At 48.9% G+C, this 27,692-nt stretch overlaps 1 protein-coding gene across 11 annotated transcripts in view; it reads right to left on the bottom strand.

Moving 5' to 3' along the window:
- PPARGC1B (PPARG coactivator 1 beta) overlaps positions 1 to 27,692 on the bottom strand; it is a 124,442-nt gene that overhangs the window by 35,352 nt on the left and 61,398 nt on the right. The gene's annotated exons all lie outside the window — the stretch shown is intronic.

The raw sequence follows: 27,692 nt of genomic DNA, 5'->3' as shown, positions 1-27,692 counted from the left end.
TGGGTGACAGATGGAAACTGTCTCAAAAAGCCAAAAACAAACAAAACAAAACAAAACAAAAACAAAAACAAAAACAAACAAACAAAACACCCATATCATGAAATACTACAGTGCTGTTGAAAAGAATGAGGAAGATCTGTGTGTTCTCCAAGACACATTAAATAAAAAACAAAGTTGTAGAATATCAGCATGTAAAATAGAACCCCACATGTGTAAAAAAAAAAATAGAAATCAAGCCGTATATTTCTCTATGTAGCACAGCATGTATGCAAACACACCGGAAAAGATCTAGAAGGTCATAAACCCACCTAACAGCAGTGAGTGGGGGAGAAGGGAGCCACAGGTGACTCGGATAGCAGCATTGCTTGAATCAGTGGTTCTCAAAGTGTAGTCTCAGACGGGCAGCACTAGAATCACCTGGAAACCAGGTATGTGGGAAATAATATAAATTCTCAGGCCTACTCCCAGAGCTACTGAATCAGAAGGCAATCAATTTCTCACCCTGGTCTCCCAAGTTTAACGGTCATCAATAGAAAAGCTGCCCTACAGATTCAGAAAGAGCCTGAGTTGGGGGGCTGACACAGAAACAGAAGGGCCTGGTGATGTTCTGTTGGCCCTGGGGCCTGGCAGAACTGAGTCGAGATCCCCATTCACCAGCTGTGGACTTTGGGCAAGTCCCTTCATCTGTACAACGTGGACAACAACAATATGGGCCTTCTATGTTAAGATTAAAAGAGGCAATGTCGTTATAGCCTGGCCTAGTAACTGCTCAATAAATGTCAGCTAAGAGTAATATAACAAATGATAATAATAATGATGAAACAATGGTGTTTCATGGTAGGCTGAGAGGAGCGGAAACTGTCTCGGAGAACAAAAAGAGGCATATGTGACACTTAAGAGAAACAGGTTTTCCCCAGACCTTTTCCTTAATTGTTCCCACTTACTAGGCCTCATAAATTATGAATAAATGTATATTATTAGCTCAACTTGACACAGGAAAAAGGCTTTTATCCAAATTTGGGTCAAATGTCTTAATTGGCGTTTTGCAAAAATCCTGCCTACACAGGCGGCACCAGGCCCAGGTCCTCTCAAGCGGCCGGCCCCCTGCCCTCAAGCAGGCAGCAAGGTGTCCAGCAAGTCTGTCTCTGAGAGCACGGCTCCACCACCCTGCCCACCCTGCCTATTCTTTCTCCAATCCACATGTATTCCACAATCCTCATTACTGAGAGCCCAGTCACTCTGAGCCAGGCACTGTGGAGGTGGGTGGGGAAGGATGACATTAAACAAATAATCACACAAACAAAACATGTGATTCTAAATCGTGACTCTCCAGAGAAGAGCAGAATGCTTCTGAACCTGACTGGGAATCTGAAGGTGAGAGGGACACAGGTGCTTCCTCAATCTCTGGGTCCCCCAGGTACCCCCCTCCCCGCAAGCCCAACTGTCATGCCCGCCAACTACAAATCACCAGCACTCAATGGCTGCCCCTGCTGCGGGAACTCAGGTGGATTCTCTCCGCTGCCTCTTGAGAGCTTCTTTCTCCTTCGTGCCCAAGCAGACTGTGGGGATGCAGCCGGGGTCCTGTTCTACATAGATAATTGGTTTGTTTCCTGTTTTGGGCCATTTCTAGTAAGTCCGCAATACGTGCGTACAAGTCTTGTTTGGACATATGTCTTTACTTCTCTTGGGTAAATACCTAGGAGTGAAACTGTTGGGCCATATGGTAAGTGTGTGTATAAGTTTATAAAACAGAAAATTGTTTTCCACAGTGAGAGAACACTCACTTTGTACATTCCCATCAGCTGTACGAGTGTTGCACCCTCTCCAACGCTTGGTATTGTCAGTCACTTATTTAGCCATTCTAGTGGGCATGTCCAGTGCTACTATGAGCCAGGCACTGTGTTATATAAGACTCAGCTCCTTCCTCCCTGAGTTGACATCTTAGTGAGGGAAGAAAACACATAAATATTTCATTCTAGACTGAGTTAGTGCTATGAAGGAGAAACAAACAAGGTGCACTGATGGAAGATAACAGGAAGCAAAATCTATCATTTTACCCTTTTTATTTTTAGAGACAGGCTCCTGCTCTGTTGCCCAAGCTGGAATACAACATGGCTTGATCACGAATCACTGTAGCCTCAACCTCCTACGTTCAAGCGATCCTTCCACCTCAGCCTCCTAAGTAGCTGGGACCACAGGTGTGTACCACCACACCCGGCTAATTTTTCTTTTTTAATTTTTTGTAGAGACAGGGGTCTATGTTGCCCAGGCTTGTCTCATCCTGCCTCAGCCCCACAAAGTGCTGGGATTACAAGTGTCAGCCACTGTGCCCAGCCCAGAATCTAAACCAGATGGAATGTCAGGAAAAACTTATTGAAGGAGAAGTCAGGCAGTGGAAGAGGTGGGAAGAGGACTGCAGGCAGAGGGACCGTCAGAGGCAAAGACCCCAGTGGGGACTGAGCCCAAGGCATAAGGCGCTGAGGTCAGTGAGGCTGCAGCTTGGTGACTAGGGGTGGGGGATGAAGAAAATGGGAAAAGATGACACTAGGAAGGCTGGTGGAGGCTGGATCAGGTAGGGATCGGAAAAGGATTTGGGTTTTACCCCAAGTGTGATGGGGGTAGGACTGGCATAGAAGCCGGGAGATGGTTTAATAGCTGTTGTAGCCATCCAGGAGGGGACAGGTGGTGGGTCAGGGAGGTACATCTCAGACACCATCTAGGGACTGTGGGACAGAAGGGAGGGCCAAAAGCAGAAACACAGGTTGCTAGGCAGCTAGGGCCTCCCAGGCCAGCAAAGCCCGCAGCAATAAGTTCTTGGGTGAGCTCTATGTTCCAGATCTCCCTCTCTCCAGTAACTCAGAGCAGACAGCTTTGTAGGGCTTGCTTCTTAGAAACAGCTTTAGAACCAGAGTCCCAGAATACCAGACTAGCCAGGAACCCGCAGCTCTGAGGTTGTCCAGGTAAGTCATGGTGAACAATCTGGGAGGCAGAGGTCCCTCCAAAAACCAGACAAAAGCTATGGACATTTTTCCCCACAAGATGCAGGTATGCGCACGAAATGTACCTTAACTTTTAGAACTTCATAGAACTAGCTTAAGAACTCCTGACCTAGCTGGTCTATCTCCTTCACTTTGCAAATATGGAAACTGAGACCCAAAGAGGATAATGGATTTGCTCGGGGTCATCCGGTGAGTGTCCTTCCCTCGAAACCATACCACCTCCTTTACAAAATGTCCACAAAATGGCTGTGATGGCTGCACTTATTGATTGCCCATAGCAGCTCAACATACTCAAAGTGTACCCAGCACATAAAAACAAAGAAACCTCAGCTTCGCGGCCTTGTCAATTAGGCTAAGACCACTCTCTAGCTAAAAACCATTAAGCAACGCATTAAGAGTGATTTCTCTGGCCATCTCCATATTTAGAGAGGCTTTTGAAGGAGTGCTTCCAGTGGCCCAGTTCTTTTTGAAAGGTCTGAATTAAGGCCTTCTTGTCCTGTCCCGGGAGCCTTCTACAGGCCTTGCCAGTGGAGCTGGGAGGTCGAAGCACATCCTTACTAGATGCCAAGGCCCATGCTAGTGCCTTCTATACATGCTCTCACCAGTCTTAAATCAACCTAGCAGGGTGGGGGTGCTACCGTCCCCATGTCAGCAAGTCATTTAAATTAGGTTACTAGGGCCAGGCACAGTGGTTCACGCCTGTAATCCCAGCACTTTGGGAGGCCGAAGTGGGCAGATCACTTGAGGTCAGGAGTTTGAGATCAGCCTGGCCAACATGGTGAAAACCGATTTCTACTAAAAATACAAAAATTAACTAGGAGTGGCGGCAGCTGCCTATAATTCCAGCTACTCAGGAGGCTGAGGCATGGATGGCAATGGATGCAGTGAGCCGAGATCATGCCACTGCACTCCAGCCTGGGTGACAGAGCAAGACTCAGTCTCAAATAAATAAATAAATTGTAAGTAAGTAAGTAAATAAATAAATAAATAAATTAGGTTGCTAGGGCTTCCATAACAAAGGACCACAACGGGGTGGTAGCTTAAACAACAGATGTCTGAGATTCAGGTGTCTGCGGGAATGGTTCCTTCTGAGAGTCTGTTCCAGGCCTTTCTCCTTGGCTTGTAGATGACCATTTTCTCCTTGTTTTTCCATGTTTTCTTCCCTCTATGCGTGTCTGTCTCTGTGCCTAAATTCCCCCTTTTGATAAGGACACTAGCCATACTGGATGGGGGCCCACCCTAATGACCTCATTTTAACTTATCTCTGTGAAGACCCTAGCTCCAAGGAGGTCACATTCTGAGGCACTGCGGGTTTAGGGCTTCAGCACACCTTTTTTGGGAGGATACAATTCAACCGTAACTCCCAGGGTCCCAAAGGGGTGAAGCTGGGATTCAAACCCAAGTCTCTTCTCTCCCTATGAAGCCAGGACCCTCATCCATCACCCTGCTTCTGAAAGTGAGAAGGAATATTCAAGACCATTCATTCCCATCTACAGATGGGGAAATGGAGCTTGAGGCAAGGGTTGGGGATGGCCCAAGTCATACGGCAAGTTTGTGGCTGAGCCAGGACAGACCTGGGACCGAACACACTGAACAGGAGGCTCGTGTGTGCGGCCTCTCTGGCCCCTCTCTGTGCCTGCTCACCCCCTGCCGTGGGCCCCCCTTCTCCAGCAACACCACACCGCTTATCTGAAAGGACTGTGGCTGCCCCGAGCCAGGGAGATAAATGGCCCTGGCCATGGATTAATGGGTTTTCATCCAGACTCACAGAAGTGGCTTCATTGGAAGCTTGTGAATCTTGCCGGAAATTGATTCCCTGCTTAAGAAAGAATGCATCTTCAGGAAAAATTGGTGGTTCTACGTTCCTGGCTATAATCAGCAAATCGCCTAGCACAGTGCCTGGTCCAGAGCAGATTTTCAGAACTACTGAGTGGGAAGGAAGCTCGAGGAGGTGGGGCGGAGGGGTGGCTGCAGTGACAGCCTGGGTTCTGGGTCTGTGAGGACTCACTCTGCATCCTTCTTTGGGTCACCTCCCCCTCTCTGGTCCTCACTGCCCTCTCTGGAAAAGAGAACATAAAACCAGATAGGCCTTCTGGACACCCCCTGCTCAAGCATTTGATATAATTCTGTACTTATCAAATTTCTGAGATCCATATAGGCTTTGGGGAAACAGGCAGAACTCAGCATTTAATGAACAAATAAAGGAATGTATGTGTGAATGACTTTCCAGAGGGGAGACAAAATGCAGAAGAAGGACTGTCTTGAAATGGAAGGTAGCCTAGATGAGGAGGGCAAAAAGGCCCTGGCTTTGTGGTTAACACTGACCCTTTCAGATCAGGACATTTATGTTTTTTGCGACCTCGGTTTCTATTGACAAAATGCGGATAATAAAAACAATCCTGCCTCCCAAGTTCTTATAAAGATAAAGTACCACAGGTTGGGAACATGGCATGGATCAGACACCCATGAGTGGTGATTATGGATTACTATGGTCTGAATGTTTGTGATCCCCCAAATTTATGTCGAAATCCTTACCCCCATGGTGAGGCCATGAGGAGGCGAGGCCTCTGGGAGGTGATGAGGTCACGAATGGGAGGCATACCCTTATAAAATAGACCCAAGTAAGCTCGGTTGCTCCTTCCACCCTGTAAGAATACGAGAAGCTGCAATCTATAAACCAGGAAATGGGTCCTCACCAGATACGAAATCCGCCGGCGCCTCGATCTTAGGCTTCCCAGCCTCCAGAACTGTGAGAAATAAAGTTCTGTTGTTTATAAGCCACGCAGTTTATGGTATGTTGTTACAGAAGCAGAAACAGACTGAGACACAGATATGGCACTTTCTAGTTCCCAAGTGACATTCACAGCTGTGCTCTCATCAGTACCTTCCAAAGATGCAGGGGATGGCCAGTGGTTAGCGTTTGCATCTGACTGATGGGAACACTGGGGCTCCAGGAGGGTCAATGCTTCGTGAACTCATCCCCTGACCCACATCCTCAGTTCTAAACCTGCCGGCTCACCCAATTCTTTTCTGTCAACTTTGACCAGCCGCCTAATCCCAGTGTCATCATGGCTCGTGGTTTCTGTTGGGGGAATGATCTTGACCTGCCAGCCAGACCATGCTGGCTCCATTCAGGCTGGCCTGCAATGGTGGGGAGTCGGCCCCTACCCAGCTGCACTGACCTCCTGTGACTGCCATCTTGGATACCCTAAGTCCTGCCCGACTGCCAGCCTGGTGCCTCCTTCACTGACAAGAAGTTGTATTTGCCGGGCGCGGTGGCTCACGCCTGTAATCCCAGCACTTTGGGAGGCCGAGACGGGCGGATCACGAGGTCAGGAGATCGAGACCATCCTGGCTAACACGGTGAAACCCTGTCGCTACTAAAAAATACAAAAAACTAGCCGGGCAAGGTGGCGGGCGCCTGTAGTCCCAGCTACTCGGGAGGCTGAGGCAGGAGAATGGCGTAAACCCGGGAGGCGGAGCTTGCAGTGAGCTGAGATCCGGCCACTGCACTCCAGCCTGGGCGACAGAGCAAGACTCCGTCTCAAAAAAAAAAAAAAAAAAAAGAAGTTGTATTTGATGATCTGAGATAAGTTATTCTTCTTAAACTGCTGTCAGGAATGAAGACCTGCAATGAGATCTGCTAGGGTGGCAAGCACACGGCACTGGGCTCACCATTCCCTCTTTCCATGGCGATACCACTAACTGATCCCAGTCTGACATCCTGCTGAGCCTCAAGCCTTCTTAACACGGAGCCTCAGCAGCTGTTACTAATTGATTAGAAGGGGCCTAGTCTACATTATGACCCTGTGCCTCTACTTACCTTCTAGGAAGGAAGTGTGGGAAATACCTATGAAGTCCCACATAGCCATTTCACTTTATAAATGTTTTGTTCCTTCTCTCACCTCTGTTATTTGGCCTGCCTCTCACCCATTCCCTTCCCAATGGGTGGAAGCCCACTGAGTTTCCTCTGGGAAGCTGCCCTTCCCTTACCCCCAAGAAAGCAATCCAGGGAAGCACATCCAGGCCAATTAAAATATCCTATGGCCACAACAACTGGTTGCATTGGGTGGGTCAGAGCAAATACCAGGAAACTGCAACAGCATTTGGACAAGGGGGCTGCGCTGGTTGGATTCTGTTCCGAATAGGCTGGCAGCCCTCTTTGCCACTACCTGCAAAGGGCCTGCCTGGGAAAGAAGCCAGAGCAGAGAGGGCAGAGTCAAGAAACAGACAGAGATAGATTCCCAATAAAATAACTGAAGCACTTGGATTCAGCTGTGCCTGAAGGCAGGCATTCCCTGTGCTCCACAGTTCCGTGAGTGAATACATTCCCTCTCTAGATTATATGCCAGTTGGAGTTTCTACTACCCATCAATGAAAAAGTGATAAGTTATTCATTTCTCTTACATTATGGAAAAAGAAACCCAATCTTCCCATGTCTTCCAAATTAATGCAAATCACCTAAAGAAGCTTCCAGGAGAACAGTGGGGAGAGTAGTTTATCTTAGTCCCCACAGAAATACCTATAGCATCATCTGAAATAAGACTCAAAGTCACAAACACAAAGTTAAACTCCAGACAAAATAAGTGGACAGAAGAGAGGGGCTCTGAGCCCAGCCTAGAAGAACAGAACATCTTAAACTCAGAGATAAACCAGACCATTGGAAGGGCCTCCCACCAAAACATTTAAGGCAAAAGATCTCAACCCGGCATCCAAGGCCCTTTCTGTGCGGAAGCATCCAGGTTCAGGCTGGCAGAGCTCAACCTTGGTGATTCTCAGCCTTTTACAGCCGGTCTTCAAACCTTAGCCAAGTAGGTGGTGCCTGGTCAGGGCTTGGCGTAAGGCGACCCGACAGGAGGTCACCAGGTCTGGCGAGAGTGGATCTTCCAGCCCAGAGAAGAAGATGGGGTCCAGTGCTCAGAAGTGAGCTCCAAGGCTGGGCCAGACCCAGCCAACCAGGAAGAAGCCCAGTTTCCAGGGACCTTGGAAGGCAGCTCTGCCTGGTAGGCAGGGCAACAGGATGGAGAAAGCTGGGATCCCTGACACTGCCCTGGGACACCTATCTCGGGATCTGAGAGAGGACTCAACTCAGAGCTCATCAAACTTCCTGTCATTTGGAGGCAGTTTTCTGCTACTTGCAGCCAAAGCTAATCCCATCCAGGCCATCTCAGGCCTTTGGTATAACAGGGGTTCTCCTAACCAGCCTCTACTCGACCAACCAACCAGGTTAACCAACACTCCCCACCCTCTCCTGTAATAACACCCTTTACTAATGCCCAAGGCGCCCCAGAGCCTCAGCTGGTCTGCTCCCACCAGCTGAGTTGTTTATTTACTAAGATTCAGTTATTTCTTCCCAAACCCACTCGATAGTGTAATCACAAAATGTCATTAACTGGTCCATAAACAGAAAATATGAGTACAAAAGAAGAGATTTCAATGAAAACTAAGTTGAAGGCTGTGGATTCAAGGAAGTTGAGTTGCTAAAAAAGCAAACAAACAACACTGTCATCAAATTTCATGTGAATGAGATCATGGTAAAAGATTAGGAGAAATTTGCAAGAATCAAGAAAGATTCAGCACTCAGACTGCTTGACAAGAGTCAAAGTTCTTGATCCACCTGAATGCGTCCTGAAACTGGAAATTGGAACCCTGGCACCGTGGGTGTGGACTATGGAGGGAATCAGATGACTTAGAGTTTCAGTGCTGGCACCACAAACAGTCCTATAGCAAAAGACTGGCAAAAATGAATGTACATGTCATATGGCTTCGCTAAAAGACAATGTAGGCATGTGTTTCACAATTTTGAGCTTTTCTGACTTTTTCCTAGGAATTGCCCTCTGCAACCTCCGGGCACCTCCCAGGTATAGTTCCCACTCTCATTAGATAAGAAGGTGACTATTGCACACAGGCTCTGGCCCACACAGCACAGGAAATAAAGCCTTATGATGGACTACTGTAATACAGAACCAGGGTTTTGTACACCGGAAGGGTCTGGAGTAACACTTTTTGTGAATGAATCTCTCAATTTGCAAATGAGGGCATTGAGGCTGAGAAAGAGGGAACAGGGAGTCACCCAAGATCCACACAGCCAGCTCCTGACAGGGCCGGAACACAAACCGGGATCTCCCGTGTGACCTGTCCAGACCAGTTCCCAGAATAACAGGCCACTTCCTCAACATCTGTGGCCCATCCACCAAAAGTTCCACATTAGATTCATCTCTCTTTAAATGACAAGGGAAAGAGAGAACAGGCAGTCTCCTGGGCAGGTGCTATCTTACAGTCATCTCCTCACCCACTCCTATTGCCTGCAAGCAGCCCCTTATCCACTGAAGATCTGCAAAGTCTCTAGTTGCTGTGTCAGGGTGAGATGACCTGGGGTGGGGCAGCTCCTGGATGGCCTGGCATGTGGCTATGCAGAGCCCAGACTCCCCTCCTTCAGCACCGAGGTCAGCTAGGCCCCCCTCCCCACCTTTGGCAGGATGGATCCTGGCACCTGTCAGGAAGGTGGCCTATCAGCAGGTACAAGCCTGCCCCAGCCCAGGAAGGCAGTGTTTCATTTTGTTTGTAAACAATAAGGTTGAAGTATATTCTGCACAAGGTGTTTTAGGACAGGGTAATATACACATTGTGTCTGCCTGCACTCACAGCCAATTTTATGCACTTGAACTCAAGGGCCTCTTGAATTCAAAGGAGAGTGGCAGGAAAGCACTTGCTAAACTGTAAAATGATGTACAGGTACATGTTGTTAGGCTTTGCTGAGGCAGGGCTGGCCCTGGCTCATAACTTGCTAGTTATAGGGAGTTGCTTGCCCTCTCCGCATCTTTCGAGACCAGCCTCCCTCCTGGAACAGTTGTGCGGCTTAAGTGTCCACCCCAGGGCCTCTGCGCTGGAGCCTTCCTCAGCCTGGAACACCTTCTCTCTCCTTCATCTCCCATAGCGGCTTCCTTCTTTCTATCCTCATCCCAGGTTGAACGTCGCTCCCGAGATGGGCCTCCCTGACCACTGCACCCTAAATGCCCCCCCCCCATCTCTGGCCTACCCAGCACCCTGCTGGAATTCTCTCAATTAGCAGTTATCATTCTCTGCTATCCCCTGCCCCCTTTTATCAGTATGTTTTTATATTATAGTAAAACATAAATAACACGAAATGTATCAGTGTAACTTTTTTTTTTTTTTTTTTTTTTCTAGACAGGATCTCATGCTGTCGCCCAAGCTGGAATGCAGTAACATGATCATGGCTCATTGCAGCTTTGTCTTCCCCGGGCTCAAGCAATCCTCCTGCCTCAGCCTCCTTAGTAGCTAGGACTGCAGGCGCACACAACCACTCCCAGCTTGCTCCAGGTTGGTCTCAAACTCCTGGGCTTAAGCAGTCCTCCTGCCTTGGTCTCCCAAAGTGCTAGGATTATGGGTATAAGCTGCCATGCCTGGCCCATTTTAAACATTTTTAAGTGTGCAGTTCAGTGGCATTAAGTACACCCACATTGCTATGCAGCCATCACCACCATCCATCTCCAGAACTAACCCCATTACTAATTTGTCTACTTGTTTACTGCTGCCTCCCACAACTGGCAGCTCCATGTGAGCAGGGGCTGTGTCTGGGTCTGTCTTCCTGCCCACTGTATCTCAAATGCCCAGCATAATGCCTGGCACATAGTAGGTACTCAACAAACATGTGTTCAAAAAACAACATGAGTGTCTTGTAGAGGGTATAGGGCTCTGCACAAAAACAAGAGAGCGCAACATGTGCATTTTTTTCCATACAGCCCCGAGACAAGACCAAGCTTCCTGGCAGCCTCAGTCACCAGACAACAACTTCAGGTTTTGTCAAAGTCTGTGGGGGCAAAACCGCTGAGAGCTCCATTTCTTTCCTGGTTCCAGGCCCCTCTATGAGGTCAAGAATGAAGATATATGATCACACAAACCACCTGACATCAACACTCACCATTTCAACACATCAGCTCTACCGAGAGCAACATTTTATCAGTTGCTGAAGGGCAGGCACAAAAATAGACTGCAGGGATCAAATGCCATCCTCAGCTGCTCTCTTGACTCTCAGGAGTGAAAGGCCCTGGCATCCGAGGACCCCAGGGCCTGGGGACCTGAAGGCAGGGGTCAGCTGTTCCAGCAGTTCACAGAAATTAGAAGGTGGAGCCAGGGCTGGAATTAGGGTGCCTTAGACATCAAAATACTCAGTCATCAAGGTAGATCATATTTTAATGCAATTTTAAAATTAATGCAAAATATCCACCCAAGATTAACAAAATACCAAAATTCCAAGTAAAGGTGAGGTCAGTGGTGCCGAGTTTTTCCCTCTTGCCTCAGGTTCCTGTAGGGCTACGCACGGCCACGTCACTGTTTCTGCCTTTGTTTTAAAATTGGATATTTTGTTCAGCATAGATATTTTCACATCAATTATTTTTTAAACACTGATATAAATAGGATTGATCTTGATGACTGAGTTTTTTGGCATCTCCTTAAATTTTGTGCCAGAGCCAAGTGCCTCCTTTGCCTTACCTTAGCCGTCATCTTGGTGGGATTAGATGGGGAAAGTTACTGTTCGTGCAGGTGACTAAAATGGGACCATGTCTCAGGTCACACCATTTAATGGGGCCTCAGTTTCAACATCTTTGCAATGGGGCCCATAACCTCGTAGCTGCTGTGGAATTGTTGAGCCCTCATGAGGTATTTTGGAAGGGGATTTAGGAAAACTGTCAAGTGCTTATAAGAAACTCTCCAGTTTCTTAAATTTGTTATTATTTATTTGTTATTAAATTCTTCTCAAAGATGGTGAATGGCCTGCCAGGATGGGGGGTGGCATTCAGCTTTGAGGTGAGTTACAAAACACGTGCCTTATTTCTAATGACAGGAGTGAAGTTCATGAAATGCATCGATTTTGCTTAAGAAAAGAAAGATACTGGAGTAGATTCCTGGTTCTTCCTGCAATCAGGATGTCCTCTGGCGGTCCACTTGCTGGAATTCTGACCCTGGTCCTGAGTCGGAAGGAAAGCAAAGGGTGACTGCTAGCTCACATCACACAGCTGAAGGGATGACCACTGACACCCTGCTCAGGAAGCTGGCAGGTGCTTCCTTTCCTTGCCATGTTGTGTGGCATTTCCTCAAAATTCGGGTGTGCCTAGGGACATGACAGCCATCCTCCTGTGTCAGGAGGATGACAAAGTACCTGACTTTGGGGAGGACAGAAATTGCTGGACTGATGATAGTTTTATGGCATAGTGAATGTACTTAATGCCACTGTTCTGTACATTTATAAATGGCAAATTTTAGCCTGAGCAACATGGCAAAACCCTGTCTCTACAAAAAAAAAAATACAAAAATATTGGCCAGGCACGGTAGCGTGTGTCTGTCATCCCAACTACTCTGCAGTCTGAGGTGGAAGGATCACCTGATCCCAGGAAGTTGAGGCTGCAGTGAGCTGTGATGGTGCCACTGCACTACTCTAGCCCAGATGACAGAGTCAGACCCTCTCTCAAAAAGAAAAAAAAAAAAAGGTAAATTTTATGTTAGGTACACTTTACCACAATTTTTTTTAGAAAGTCTGCCAGGCACAGTGGCTCACGCCTATAATTCCAGCACTTTGGGAGGTTGAGGTGGGTAGACGGCCTGAGGACAGAAGTTCAAGAGCAGCCTGACCAATATGGTGAAACCCCGTCTCTACTAAAAATACAAAAATTAGTTGGGCGTGGTGGCAGGCACCTGTAATCCCAGCTACTTGGGAGGCTGAGGCAGGAGAATCGCTGGAACCCAGGAGGCAGAGGCTGCAGTGAGCCGAGATCACACCATTGCACTCCAGCCTGGGCAACAAGAGCGAAACTCTGTCTCAAAAAAAAAAAAAAGTCCCAGAGACCTAAAAAAACAAAGGGTCCCATATACTCCATCTGGAGATGTTCTCTGGGGTCCTACAGTATTCACGTTCTCTGGTTCTATTTCTGCATCTCCTGCCCTGGCTGGCAGAAGATACCGAGGGAGCAGGGCCAGGGCTCGGCTGAGAAGCCCTTTTTCCTGTAAACACTGTTATAAATAACCCAGAAAGAAGCAGAAAGGGGGTCCTGGCAAGAGAGTGAAGGTCAGGCAGCCCCTTCATGGCATTTAAGGAAATGTCACGCTCAACAGGGCAGCAAGATGCCAGCGCACACCTTCAGCCCAGTGCTGCCTGGGGCTGACTGCCGCTTTGCTGTCATGCCAGAGCCCCCGGGCAGCACTCACACCCAGGATATGCAGCCCTCTTAGGTGTCCAGCTCCTGTGGTTTATGAACAGACAGGGGACCCTCAGGTGCGTGGACAGGCAGTAGGTAGCTGGCGATTCCCACTTCCCAGTAGGCTGGGGGCCTTGGAAGGCCAGAGCTGAAGTCTGTTCCCCAATAACCCAGGCCAGGACTCCACACCAGCCTGGGTTGTCAGCCAACACATGACCAGGCCGAGGGAGCAATGACTCAGCAGTGCTCGGCCCACAGCTGCCCCTGCTGCTGCACAGCGTGGGAGGTGGAGGGGCCTCACAGCCCATCTGGTCCTGTGGTTCCCACACCAGGCTCCCTGGGGAACCCCCACAGCTCTACCATGGCCCTGGACTTTGAAATGGGAGGGATTATGAAAGAGTTAATTAGGTTTTCCATGGTTATTAACCAAAAGTCATACAGTGACAACCCATCATATTCCTATTTAACCAGAGTGAATTGAACATTATGTGATTGGCAAAAAAAAAATAGGCCAGGCGCGGTGGCTCACACCTGTAATCCCAGCACCAAGTGGGGGTCAGATCACCTGAGGTCAGGAGTTTAAGACCAGCCTGGCCAAGATGGCAAAACCCCATCTCTACTAAAAGGCGTGGTGGTGCACACCTGTAATCCCAGCTATTCGGGAGGCAGAGTCAGGTGAATTTCTTGAACCCAGGAAGCAGAGGTTGCAGTGAGCCGAGATTGTGCCACTGCACTCCAGCCTGGGAGACAGAGCGAGGCTCCATCTCAAAATAAATAAATAAATAAATAAATAAAAAGCCACATTTCTGTTTCTTTCTTACACATTAGAAGTAGGGTGATGTATCTTGCATATGATTCTATATTTGCATACACTCATACACACGTACCTATTTTCCATATACACTACTTCGTAGTCTATTTAAGGACTCTATGATGGTTTATATGACCCAAACCCCAAACTAAGAAACCACTCCCCAAGTCCATGGTATTTACCACTCAGGGTGTCTGAGCAGCCTGTAAGAATCCAGCAAAGTGGGTATTCCCCATTTTCTCTATTTGACTTTGAAAGAATGGGGAGGGGAAAGTTCTCCACGCCTGTTAGTACCTTTGACAGTCTTCCTGGGTTCCAGAAGCCCAGGCAACATCATGAAGGAGGAAGCTCCCATCAAGAGGGGCAGGGCTTGCCCACCATGCCCAGCGAGCTGCAGGCAGAGCGGACACCAGGGCTCGTCACTCACTCTCCTGCTGAAAACCCTCTCCTGACTTCTCACTGCCCTTGACTAAAACCCAGAGTCCTCAGGGGCCGAGTGCCGCTGCAGCCTGCCTACTTTCTCACCACCTCCTGGACTCTCCCACCCTCCCCATACAGTAGGCATGGTGGCCTTCTTCCTTCCCCTGGAACACAACGCTCTGTCTGGGGCTGTCCACCTGGGACACCTCCCCCAGGTCCTGAGGCCACCTTCCCACTGTTCAGTCTCAGTGACAGAGGCCTTCCCCAACACTGCAATCCATCCACTTACGGGGATTACATCACTGTGGGTTTTTGGTTTTTTGAGACAGAATCTCACTCTGTCGGCCCGGCTGGAGTGCAGTGGTATGAGATCAGCTCACTGCAATCTCTGTCTCCTGGGTTCAAGCGATTCTCCCGCTTCAGCCTCCTGAGTAGCTGGGACTACAGGCATGCTCCACCACCTGGCTAATTTTTGTATTTTTGGTAGAGATGAGGTTTTGCCATGTTGGCCAGGCTGGTTTCAAGCTCCTGACCTCAAGCGATCTACCCACCTCAGCCTCCCAAAGTGCTGGGATTATAGGCGTGAGCCACTGCACTCGGCCACATCACTGTGTTTTAAGCACAGCATGGACCCAGGGACCATCCATCTTCTCTCCAGAATATAAACTGTCCAAGCACCTGGCCTTGTCCTTTGCTGAGTCCCAGCACCTGGAAAGGTGCCAAGCAGTGAGTAGGTTCTTACTCAACCTTTGCAGGATGGGAGGGTGTGGGGTGGAGGGGCAGGGGCACCATTTCCCAGGTCAGTTTTGGCATCTCTGCCTCACACTATTGTGAAGCCTACAGTCTCTCTCACACTCACCCCCCTTTACTGGGGGTTGGGGGGTGGTTTCCTTCCGCATCCATTTATTCCCTTAGGGAAACTCCTGCCTTTCCTTTTCCAGTGGGTCAGATGATGAGAAACGCAGACCCACAGGCTCCCAGATAAAGCCGGTGGGAAAGAGGTTCTCTTTGGCCCCAGCAGGCTCTCCTCGGTCATGTGGCCAGTGAGGGCCAGAGGCCAAGGGAAGCCAAGGAGGCCTGCTGAGCAGACCCCCACTCGCTCAGGTCCTGCAGACGCGAGGCCCTGGCTGGCCTTCTAAGCCACAGCTGAGCCTGCCTTATGTAGAAGTGTGTTCCAGAGCGAAGAATTGGGCGGTACAGTGAATCTGTGTCAACTGAATCACACGTTTCCACACTCCCTTCTTCTCAAGTAATAGGGATGTGTCCGGGGTGGGGGTGGCAATGCAGCAGGCTCCCCACTCCTGGGCCTCCTTACTGTGTGCTCATGACAGAACAGACACCTGAACTAGGAAAGGGGGAAAATCAGATGCTCGATTGCCACCCAGGACTAAGAGAAATAGGCAGGAGGAGAGGAGCTCTCTCTATGACAGAGCAACGAGGTCTCCTGTCAAATGAAGCCCCTGCCACACACACATGTAAGTACCATGAGAACCCAGTTTCCTGCCCTACTAAGTTTCTCCCATTCTACTAGGACTGCAGGGTCTTGGGGCTCATAAAAATCCTTTATGCTGTAAATTAGATATTCTCCCATCTGATAGTCACAACAGGGCAGAGGTTAAGCCATTTTTCCAACAGGAAAGCTGAGGTTCAGAGGGGGAAAGTGAGCTGCCTAAAGTCACAGAGCAAGTCAAAGAGAGGACCAGGACTAGAATCTCAAGATCTCTGAGTCCTAGTGGACGCAACAGTACAGAACACTGGATGGGGAGTCACAAGCTGAATCCTCTCTGCTAATAGTATGAGATTTGGGACGAGTCCCTCTACTTCTCTGAGCCTCAGTCCCCCGTATTCCAGCACTGGTCAGCCTCAGATAGCAGTCAACCAGGGCCCTGAGACAGGCAGGGTCAGCACATGGGCAGGGTGGGAAAGCGTGAGGTGCCCCATTAGCAATTCCTAAAAAGGAGGAGAGACAGCGGGGGTGGAGGTGGTGTGTACTGAGGGCTGGTGAATCCTCAACTCGGAGAATCCCTGAAGTGGCAAGCGGGAGCTCTGCTGGCTCCTCCCTATGCTACTCACGGTGTGGTCCATGAACTAGCAGCATCAGCCTCTCCTGGAGCTTATTAAATACCGCAGCCCTTCACACTCATCCCAGACCTCCTGAATCAGAATCTGCGTTTTAACAAAATACTCAGGTGATTCATAGGCACATTTAAGTTTGGGAAGCAAACATTTTAAAATCAAGAGTCAGATCCTTATCATGTGACCATGGATGCAACACCTGAGTCCTCCTAGCCCCAGTTGCCCCATCTGTAGAGATAAAGCTGTGTATGCCTCACGGAAGCGTTATGAGGGCTCTGTGTGATCACATATGCCAAGAGCCTAGCCCAAAGCCCGGCAGGTAACAGCTGTCCAAACTGCTAGCTTCCTTCCTTCTCGAGAGGTCAGAAGGCAGGAGGCTTCTGCCTCCATCCCAAGTCCTGCCTGCACATCCGGGAGGCGAGGGAAAGACCCCCATGGGGCCACAACACATGGAGACAGGGTGGGAGCAGAGGGAAAGGAGGAGAGGAGAGGAAGTCAAGAAGAAAAATAAAAACAAGCAGCAGAGACCATCTGAATCCCGGGAGGCAGGCAACATGCAAAGCCCAGAGACACAGCCGGTTCAGCTCACGTCGCAAACTGAGTGCTGCCAGAAGCCAGCAAGCCAGGAGGGACGGAGCAGCAAGGGCCACATGGCTGTGTCCTTTCAGACCGTGTTTGACAATGCTTTTCCAGACCAGCTCTGAACTGGTTCCTGAGGTCAGGGCAGACACTACACTGAGGGTCACTGGAGCAGCCAGACAGAAGCTGGGGCCTTGGGCCAAGCCCTGAGAAGGATCCGAGTGAACTAGAGAACACTTATCCAGAGGACCGTCAACCAAACAAGCTTGGGGATCGGGGGTGGGGCGGGGCTGAGCTGTGTAATCTTGGCCAAATGATTTAACTTCTCCGGGCCTCAGTAAAATAGGGGACACCCACCTGCTTAGGGTTCTTACGAGGATTAACGAGAAGGGCTTCACATAGTGTCTAGTGCAAAGTAGATACTCAAAAGACGATGGCCATCAGTGAGATTACTACACAAGAGTCCTTAAGCAACTACAGCTGCAGCCCAGACCTCCCTGCAGCTTCCTCACACCCAGTCACTGAGTTAACCCTGCATGCTCTGAGATGGACCCAGTTCACACCACCAACTCACACTTCAATGGCAGCCACAGCCTCCTGCCTCTACTCCAGCCCCCACCAGGCTATTGGACACAGAGCAGCCACAGCTATCTTCTTAAGACACAGACCTGACCCACTGACTCCCTCTGATTCCTCCCAGGTAAAGACTGAAACCCTTTCTGTGGCCTGCAAGGTCCTGCACGGTGCGTCTCCTGCCTCCCTGTCCCACGTCATTTCATACTGGCACTTACTCCCTACTGCCACTCTGAGCCCTGCTGGCTTCTTTCCACCCCTGGCACTATACAGGATCTGTCCCCCAACAGAGCCTCTGCACATGCTGTTCCCTCTCCCTGGAACACACTTCCCACCTATAAAGGCTTTGCCTACTTATCTCCTATTCACCCTTCACTCCACTTCCTTGAGGAAGCTTTTTCTGAGCTTGCAGATCATATAAGGAGCCTTACTGCACCTTCTCACAGCCTTCTGGATTCCAGAGGCTTCTGGAGCTGAGCACACTGGGAAATTAAGCATTTATTATTCAACATATATTTGCATGAGTATTTTATTAATGCTCACTACTCTATCCCTGGCACCTGGCATATAGTAAGTGTTCAATAAACACTTGGAAAGGGGATTAGGAGCCTGGCCATTCCCTTGCACCCATATCACCCACTCGTCCTACAAGGTCTTGCTCTCTCTCTCCTCATCCCCTATGTCTTCATTCTCCATACACACGGGACAAACCCCGACACTACCTGATCCACGCCATATGTCCATGACCCATAGGCCCGGCGCCAGAGATCCAAGCGTTTCTAGATCTGATTTTCTTGAAAGCAGCTTTGGGTCATGGCCAAGGGAGGCGTGTGCCGCCGCCTCAGCAGTAAATGCTGATGAAGCTGTCTGGACCAGCTGAGCTGAGATCAGGAAATGCCAAGATTTAAAAGCATCCGGAACCCATTTATTTATTGTTGTTCTTGCACTTCCAGGCTATTTTGAGCTTCAGATCAATCGGTTGGCCCTCTTCCCTCCAAATATCACTCCTGAAACACCCAACATTCACCTGGCCCCATCTGTTGGGACTCAGCTCCCCCTGCCCCATCTGTCACATGACAACAGCAGCAAAAACAGCAGAGGCTGTTTACCAGGTGCCTCTGTGAGTTGTAAGTGCTCTCACCAAAAGTCCCTAATGGTCCCAAAGGGAGGTATTGTTAGCTCCATTTAAGACATGGGGAAATTGAAACTCAAATAAGTGAAGAAATTTGCCCAGGGTCACACAGCTAGAGAGTGCTGAAACGGATTCAACCCCAGATCTTCCGAATCCAAAGACCAGGCTCGAAATCGCTTGGCAGGCCGGGCATGGTGGCTCACGCCTGTAATCCCAGTACTTTGGGAGGCCGAGACGGGCGGATCACAAGGTCAGGAGATCGAGACCATCCTGGCTAACACGGTGAAACCCCATCTCTACTAAAAGTACAAAAAACTAGCCGGGCAAGGTGGCGGGCACCTGTAGTCCCAGCTACTCGGGAGGCTGAGGCAGGAGAATGGCGTAAACCCAGGAGGCGGAGCTTGTAGTGAGCCGAGTTCGCGCCACTGCACTCCAGCCTGGGCGACAGAGCAAAGACTCCGTCTCAAAAAAAAAAAAAAAAAAAGAAATCGCTTGGCAATACTGCCTGCCTCACTCCTGTCAAAGCTCCCCATACACACTGCGGGTTTTCTCATCTCTGAGTTCTCGGTGATATCTTTCCGGTCACCTGCAAGGACCACCAATGTTTTCGCACCACTGGCCAAAAGCCACCCCTCCCCACATGAACTGCTATGGAAGACTGTCAAGATGGGCTGTTAGGTGGAAGGGGATGTTAACGTTATATGATCCTGTTTACACTTTTTTTATGATACATAGATAGGTACTTCATATATCCATAGATTAGTGCTAGAAGGACACACAAGAATAGTAGGAGTTGGAGGGAATAGGAATAAGCAGTTGGTTGGGCATGGGGGAGGTCAGAGAATATTTACTTTCTATTTTACATCCTTCTTTACTCTTTGAAGGTTTTTATTTTCATCATACACATGCTGCAACTCATTCCTCAAAACCCAATTCGGGCCAAGAGCAGTGGCTCAAACCTGTAATCCCAGCACTTTGGGAGGCTGAGATGGGTGAATTACCTAAGGTCAGGAGTTCGAGACCAACCTGGCCAACATGGTGAAACCATCTCTACTTTAAAAAATGCAAAAATTAGCCAGGTGTGGTGGTGTACACCTGTAGTCCCAGCTACTCAGGAGACTGAGGCAGGAGAATCACTTGAACCCGGGAGGCGGAGGCTGCAGTGAGCCGAGATCGTGCTACTGCACTCCAGCCTGGACCAAAAGAGCAAGACTTTGTCTCAAAAAAAAAAAAAAAAAAAAAAAGCAAACAAACAAACAATAAAACATTCATATGCCACCTCCCTGATGGAGCCTGCCCTGATTGCCTCAGCTTCTCCTTCCTCCAGTCTCTCTCTGGGCATTTAGGTCACTGAGACTGTGTCCCCAGTGCACGTACGTATCAGCAGAAGCCTCAAGGCCTAGGTCAGAGTCTCGGGCCTCCAGGGTCTCCCTTCAATCTGAGCCTGAGCCTTTGCTCAGGGAGGGGCATGAGAGCCCTTGTGAATGAATAACTATTTTACTTTCTATCTTGGTCCATGCCTCCTGAAGCCAAAGAAGCTGGAAACTCTAAAATGGAGCTTGGGGGTGGGGAGGAGAAGAGGAGAGCAGAGAATCAGAGGGTAAATTCAGCTCCTGGAAGCCTGCCCAGTGCTCATCCCTGGGAAATGACTCAAGCACCACTTATGCCAGCAGACAGTCCATTTGGGCCCTGAGGTCACCAAACCTCGTCATGGTCCTGCTTATTAAATATAGAGGTGTGTGAAATAAAGCCACCACTTCTCGTTCTGGGATTCTGAGGAAGGAACAGACAGACAGGGATGAGAGGTGAGGAATCTGTCCCCCATTCTCCACCCTTCACAGTCCATCTAGTGAGGTCTCCACTGTGGCTGAGGTTGGACCACCAGGTCACACTTGGCTCTTGGTGGGAGCTTAGCAAATGTCCTATCTCACCTCTCAAGCAGCAAGGAGGCCTCTGCCCTCCTCCCCTGCGTGGGGGCTGGGGACCTCTGAGAGCTTGGTAATATTTGGCCGTAATAATCACTGCCCTTTGCTGAGCCTCTCGTTTGTGCCAAGCACATTATGGACATCTCGTTTATACTGTCCAACAACCACATAAAGGCAGGAAGACAGACTGTCCAGTCCACTCTACAGATGAGGAAACTGAGTCCCAGGGATGGTAAGCAATGTGCTCAGAATCACTCGGCTAAGTTAGGGGTTGTCAGAATTGGACCAAAGTCTGCTGGGCATCCGAGCCATACCAAGGTTGCAACAGGGGAAGAACATGACCTAGAACTCCATTGGCTGCGGCTATGTGATTACAGTCAGGCCACCCCACGGCCCTAGGCCTCAGCCTTCTCGTTTGCTCAGTGGACTGGCTGTGCACAGGCAGCATCGGAATCAACTAAGCTGAGGCCATGCTTCTCTATCTCTGATCACACACCTGGAGTGGCAAGACATACTCAGAGGCACACACAGGAGGTATGGTGCCTCTTTTCAGAACTCCATTTTACCCCCAAGATTTGCCATAATAAAGTCAAGTCATTTAACTGGAAAGGGGAACATTCTTCTATTATAAAAACAAAACTAAACAAAACAAAAAAACAAAGGCATGTTAGGGACTAGAATGCAAATGCTGGATTAATTTTTCCAGATAAAATACGATTTTTTTGTGGTGTGGACTATTCAAATCAGTTGTAGGTTTAGCTGATGGGGCTACTTTGGAGGCAATGGTGGACTGTTCTGAACACTGACTTTGGAATGAGAAAGAGTTGCATTAATTTGGGCTTGGTCCCTTAACCAGCTGTGTGGCCCTGGCCAAGATACTCAACCTCTCTGAGCCTTAGCTCTTTTATCTGTAAAATGGGAATAACAAGATCATACTTGTAAAGTAAGGATCCTTAACCTCTTTTGAACCATGGGTCCCTCTGAGATCTGGTGAATCCTATAAACTTCTCACAACGTTTATGAATGCATAAAATAAAAAATAAATGAATTTTTTTTGGTGGGGGGCAGGGATGGAGTTTTGCTCTGTCGCCCAGGCTAGGTGTAATGGTGCAATCTCGGCTCACTGTAACCTCTACCTCCCGGGTTCAAGCGATTCTCCTGCCTCAGCCTTCCTAATAGCTGGGATTACAGGCACACGCCACCACGCCCAGCTAATTTTTATTTTAGTAGAGACAGGGTTTCACCATGTTGGCCAGGCTGGTCTCAAACTCCTCACCTCAAGTGATTCACCCACCTTGGCTTCCCAAAGTGCTGGGATTACAGGTGTGAGCCACCGCGCCCAGCCAAAATATTTTTTTTTTTTTTTTTTTTTTGAGACGGAGTCTCGCTCTGCCGCCCAGGCTGGAGTGCAGTGGCCAGATCTCAGCTCACTGCAAGCTCCGCCTCCCGGGTTTATGCCATTCTCCTGCCTCAGCCTCCTGTGTAGCTGGGACTACAGGCGCCCGCCACCTCGCCCGGCTAGTTTTTTTTTTTGTATTTTTTAGTAGAGACAGGGTTTCACCGTGTTAGCCAGGATGGTCTCGATCTCCTGACCTCGTGATCCGCCCGTCTCGGCCTCCCAAAGTGCTGGGATTACAGGCTTGAGCCACCGCGCCCGGCCAAGCCAAAATATTTTTAAATGCACCAAATGAAACATAGAATTATAAAGAAAATCAATACTATCAAAATATATTTATAAAATAATTAAAAAGTCAATCTGTTATAGTAGTGTTTCCTTATTAACAAATAACAAGAGCTAGTGGCGAGCCTAATAATTACTTATAATTTGGAAATAGCAATGAGCCTAAATATTTGTAGATATCTCGAACAAGTGATATACAAATATCTGTGATTTCCGTTGACAACAAAGTCACCGTTACCACTAAAACTTTTTTCGTCCCCTACATTCATAAAGGAAATGCTAAATTTCAGCTAGAGATTCATGAAAACAAAGATGTAATATTTTTCCATCCAAGTTCACAGACCCCTTAAACGTGAGGTTTAAAGCATTGTAACACAGTGCCTGGCACACTGTGAATGTTCTTTAAGGCTGGCTGGTCTAGGTTATGCCAGGCTCTGATCTCAGACACACCAGGGCTGGAGGCTCCACCTATGCGCCAATAGGAGTCCTGTAGAGGAGCATTTTGAGCAGCCCTGAGCCCGTCCAGGGCTCAAGGAGGGATGTGGGTCACTCGAAGCTGTTGGGCGAGGGAGGGAGGCCCTTCAAGCTAATCCAGAAGCTTAGGGCTGGAAGAGGGATAAGCTGCAGTTAGAAATGCACACAGGCTGTCTCAGAGCAAAACAAACCGTGTCCTTCCATGCATTAACTCTGTCCTCGGCTATGTCTGCAAAGGAGCCCTTTCAAATCCTTCCTCCCTGATGTCTCCACCTGAGTGGTTTATCAGCATCTCCTCCTTAGATCCAAATGGAATTCTATTTCCACCCAAACTAGTTTCTCCTTCAGTCTTCCCCAGGTCAGTAAATGGCAAACCCTTTACCCAGCTGCTGAGGAGCAAAACTTAAGTATTCCTCTCTTCCCTCACCCTCACATGCCAACCATCAGCCAGTCCTGTCTGCACTCTCTCCAAAATACCATTCTCATCTCTCCCTCTCTGCTGCCACCACACTGGTGCATACAATCATCTTACTAGACTTTCAGCAGACGCTCAGCTGGCCTCCCACTCCCACACTTCTTCACCCCACCCCAAGTTGGTCTCTCCCACAGTAGCCAAAATTATCTTTAAAATATGTAAATTAGGGTTATGTTACCCACCCACTGCTCAAAATTCTCCAAAGATGTTCCTATTGCACTCACAATGAAATCCAAACACCTGTGGCTTATAAGGCCCTTGCCTACCTTGCCAGCATCCTCTTCTGCCACTTTCTGCCTCACTGACCATGCCATAGCCATCTTGGCATCCTTTACATTGGAGCTCAATAGCTGGTCACTGCCCCAGTGTCTATCCACAAGCCATTGTTGCATGGCTGGTTACTTTCTGATGTTTAAATCAAATGTCACTTCCTCCAAGAGCCCGCCCCACCGCCCCGACTGCTCACTCTGAAGTGGCCACCACCCTCCCGACTCCATCACACTCTCCATCGCATGGCTGTGTTTTATTTTCTTCAAGATCTACATCACTGTCTGAAATGGCCTTGTTGGTTCTGTCCAGATGTGTGTTACTGGTCCACCCCCACCAGAATGGAAGCTTCTCAATGCTTCCTGCTGCACCTCGGCACACAGTAGGCACTCTTCAGATTTTAGTGAGACTTCTCTTATGTGGGAAAATGGGCTGAGCTCTTGACATGCACCATATCATTCAATCCTCATGACTGGTATTATTCCCAATTTACAGAGGAGGAAACTGAGGAGGCCTAATGAGGTTCCCCAGCTGGGTTAAGGGAAGTCTGACTCCAAAACAGGGTTCTTAATCACTGTTATACTGTGGGGGGGGGGGGGAATCATCCCCCCTGCCTCCACAATCATCTCCAAACAGGAGACATGGGAAGGATGGTTCTATAGAAAACTGCAGATGAATGGGGCTGAGGTGATGGTATTCCAGGTCTCAAGACGCTGTGACTTCATCCCGCTCAGAAGCTGCCGCCTTCCTGCGTCCTCCGCCCCGAGGAGCTGGCTGGCAGAGACGTGGCATCCACACCTGTACTCAGATTTGCATGTAGTGCTCTGGAAACTCCTCACTGCTTCTTTCTCCTCAGTCGCCTTTTCCAGGCCTCTAATCTCCAGATCAGGTTTCCAGAGCTGTGAAATGTCCTCTCTTAGGTCATTCTCCAGCTTGAGGCTAGACATCTGGGATTTAGAACAACACAGCCCCAGGTGGAAAAAGACCTTGACAGCCACTTAGTCCAATGCCCCACCTTATGCTTTAACTACAGTAGGTGCAGGTACCTCATGAGATACTTCCCCTTTTTATCTCTATTTTACAGGTGAGGAAACTTGACGCCCTTGGAGACACCCAGCTAAGTAGGTAGTTGTCCAGAGACTGGAACTCAGGAAATCTCACACCCTAAGCTATGACATCTAATTTCTATGCTAGAATCAGAACAAAAACCTTTCCGTTTCAGAGCTGCTGCAAGGAAGGCATAGGTGCCAGAATTACAGAACAGCAGAGTGAAAGGGAGCCTTAGCCATAGCTGGCTCTAATTCTATTGTACAGGAAAGGAAACTGAGGCCCAGAGTGGGAAGTCTCTTACGGAGAATCTAGCTGACGCTTTGACGTCATGATGTCTCATGTGTCCCCATGGCCTTGGACCCAAGGCAGGGTGGCACTAAAGGGCACACATCAGTGGGGCAATGGCCCCCACACAGGACCCACCCCAGGATCGCAGGCCCCAGTGGAGAGCTAGGAAGACCCTGGTGCCTGCATTCCAATCTGGTTACAGCAGGAAGGGCAGGTGTTGGGCAGACAACGCTTCATCAGCAGCGGGCTGAGAGGCAGCTGCTGTGCAGAGCTGGCCTTAAACAGAACTCCCTGTTACCATTTTAGTCCTGTTGCCAGGGGATGGGCCTGGCTGGGACAACAGCCTCCTTATATAGGGCAAAGCAGGAATCCTTGCCCACCCTTCTCCTGCCTCAAAGGCAACGGGCACAGAAAAGACAAAATAAGCAACTGCCCTTTAGAGGCAAACACATCTTTGCCATTTTACTGCTTAGAGAATTTTGCTTGAATGTATGTGTGTGTGTGCATGTGTGCATGTGCACGCTCACATACATGAACGTATGCACATGTGTGTGTGCAATAAACAGCAAATCAGAACAAAGTGCTCTGGCCTGGGTTCTCTGAGAGTGTGTTGTGCCGCCATAGGCTCCCAAGCCAGCCCCCCTGCCTACATGGGCCTCAGTTTCCTCTCATGTGGATATTCAAGAGTTAAACTAGACACTATCTAACATTTGTCTTGGCCTTAACACTTGCTAATTTTATGAAATCCAGACAATCTGAAACCTTACCATTCATTAAAAGCACCAACACATGGGGTGACAACATCATCAGCTGGTCTGCTTGGAAGGCCTTCCCCAAGAGGTTCACACCTCCCAGTTTTTCTCTAACAGAAGCTGAATTTTAACCCTTCCTTGATAGCTCAAATCATTGGGAGTTGGCAACTTTTTCTGTAAAGAGCCAACTGGTAAATATTTTAGACTTTTGAGCCATAAGATAGATTTCTGCTATAACTTCTCAACTCCGTAGTGCAAAAGCAGCCACAGACAACACATAAATAAATGGGCGTGGCTGGGTTCCAATAAAACTTTACAAAAACCGGCAGCTGACTGGATTTGGCACACAGGACCATACGTAGTTTGCTGACCCTGGAATCATCGTAACACACACATCCCTGGGATCCTTTGCCCTGACACAGTGCTGCACCCAGAGAACTGGGATCCTCAGAGCTGCTTGTCTCTGCCAGTCTGGTCTGTCTGAGTGTCTTTCCCTCTGTTTTCTCCTCCTTGGTTTTTAGGGTCTCAGCTTACACATCTTCCTCCTACAAGTCTGCTGTCTTCAAGAAGTTCCATTCCCCTCTGCTTGGGTCCTGTTTCTGATCTGCAGTGGACTGGTCACACAGCTCTCCAAGCGTAAGGCTGTATCTGAGACAAGTGGCACTGGGGTCTGAAGGAGAATGGTTTGTGGAACCACAGTGCCTGGTTTTTGTGATGACGGTTTTGGCTACCGCGGGGTTCTGCATTGGATTCCAGAAGGCAGGGGCTGCTGGAGGAGATGTGTCTGAAGGCATGAGGAAACTGGGGTGTGATATGCCCTCCCCAAAAACATTTGCTGCACGAGTGCCAAGGGAGGCAGTGTAAGGGCCTTCTTTTAAACAGCACACTGGGATTTTCCAGAAGACAGAGGATGCCCTGGGGAACCAACTTCTTTCTGTTTTTCTCCTGGGACTTGATGACAGAATCACCTCTCCCTTCCTGCAGGAGAACATCTCCTATGAGTCAGGGGCTCCTCCCAGTAAGCAGAAATCACTCCTTTGACCAAGAAGAGCTGCCCCACGGCCTCCACCCACTTCTCAGGAAGGCAAAAAGGAAGGAGCAAGCAAGAGCAGCTGCCCCCGCAGACTGTGTGAGGGAAAGTCTACCAGACCAGCCACCCGAGGGTGAGGAAGGCAGGGAACCACAGGGAGGCCCAGACGATGGAGAACACACTCTCTACCTCACCCAGAGACCGCGCCCACCTCTCCTCCACCTGGATGAAGCAGCTGAGGGTATGTGGCCACAAGGCTTTGGCTGCCATCGTTTTATCCACACATCTCTGAAGGTCTTCAGGCAGAAGTGGCAGAAACTTCTTTTGTGGGACCCCCAGGGCAGATACAAGACACCAGTGGGTAGAAGTTGCATTTTTTCCATACAAGGAAGAATATGTCAAAATGAAGTCAGTGATTTCTTCTTTGTGGGGATTTATACCAAGGCCAGCAGTGCAAACTGCAAGGGGGTCTTAAGCATCCAAGCATGAACACTGACTGAATGAATGAATGCAACTACGGAACAAGGCTGCATCCTGTTCAGGCTCTTATCCTTCATCAGCACATTCTTTAAGTGTCACAATAATCCTCAAGGTAGAAATGAATATGATACCACTTTGCAGATGGGAAAACTCGGGCACAAAAAGATTTAAAAGAGAAGCAAAAGTGTGCAGCCAGCCAGAATTAGAATCCCAGTGTCCTAGTGCCGACGTCTCTAAAATTGCATTCCTTAAATGAAATCAAGAATTCCATTCCAATTCCATTCCAATCCTCTCATCCCCAACCCTGTCCCACTACTCCCAAAAGTGGAGATGATTCACTCTGGGAGAAGGTCTTGGCCTTTCTATGACCCTTCTTGCCTCTGGGGAGCTGCTGTGAAGAATGAGGGAGTGGCACCCCACATCTCAGAGGCTCCAAGGAGGAAAATTTCTGCCATGCTCCATGCTG

Source organism: Macaca fascicularis, chromosome 6 (assembly GCF_037993035.2).
Source record: "Macaca fascicularis isolate 582-1 chromosome 6, T2T-MFA8v1.1".
Taxonomy (NCBI): Eukaryota; Metazoa; Chordata; class Mammalia; order Primates; family Cercopithecidae; genus Macaca; species Macaca fascicularis.
The sequence above is the reverse complement of the archived record's forward strand: the minus strand, read 5'-3'. Positions and strand labels throughout refer to the sequence as shown.